The following is a 1,048-nucleotide window of genomic DNA, read 5'->3' as shown; positions in this document are numbered from 1 at the left end:
AGAGAGAGAGAGGGGGAGGGAGAGAGGAACTCATATAACCCTAAAGCTCTTTCATAATTGGTCGATTCCGATTAAAGATTAAGTACCATTGACACTGTATATTTACTATTATTTATTGATTTTTTAATAGTATAATTGTAAAAGAAATTTCATTATGTAAATGAATTTGTTGGTTAAAATTTACGTAGTATCACAATTTATTTTGCGAAAAAAGGCTACAATAATCGTCACGTTAAATGAGTACTCGCTATCGCTACAGGTAGCAATGATTACGCAGCTTTGTATAGTAGACTCTAACCACGGTTCCATGTGGAAACCAGTTTTAAACGATTGAACTAAAACGTAAATGTTTAATATATTTAACAAAAACGTAAATATTTAATCTATTCTTACATATATATTAAACTGTATTTTATACTAAAAATTAATGTAAAACATGTAAGGCCGGAATCAGACTACGCATTGAAGAATGAAAAATTGAGGTTTGACCAATCAGAACAAGAGTCAGAATTTTTTCGTTCTCATTGGTGAAATTTCAATTTTTAATTTTCAATTTCAATCTTCAATGTATAGTCTGATTCTGGTCTAAGAGGTCGCACTATATCTCATTCAATATCGATCCATTCATCGTCTTCAAAATCAGTGTCATCAATGACGTTATCATCCTTGTCATTATATGCTGTACTAGTCTCAATTAATTTTATGTACGAAATTGGTATCTCATAGTTATAATAACATTTATCATGTCTTTTTAGACCATATCTATAAACAATTACTATTATTTAACATTTTCTGTATTTTAATTGGTCCAATTAAGACTGGCAATCCTATTGGTTGAATCTTAAGATTAAGACTAATTTTAGGGTTAAGACCGAAGCATAAATCAGACATAAGTATCCATCTGAGCTTTAAAAAATCATCAAAAAACGCTAAAAGGAAAATTAAATCCCGTCAGAATTACCGCTAGCCGCATTTCTTAAATTTTGTACCTAGATGACCCTTTAAAAACGCTAGATCTAGCTGGAAAACCGCTAAATTGGCATCACTG

The sequence above is a fragment of the Trachymyrmex cornetzi genome, unplaced genomic scaffold, assembly GCF_001594075.2.
Source record: "Trachymyrmex cornetzi isolate Tcor2-1 unplaced genomic scaffold, Tcor1.1 scaffold115, whole genome shotgun sequence".
Classification (NCBI taxonomy): domain Eukaryota; kingdom Metazoa; phylum Arthropoda; class Insecta; order Hymenoptera; family Formicidae; genus Trachymyrmex; species Trachymyrmex cornetzi.
The sequence above is the reverse complement of the archived record's forward strand: the minus strand, read 5'-3'. Positions refer to the sequence as shown.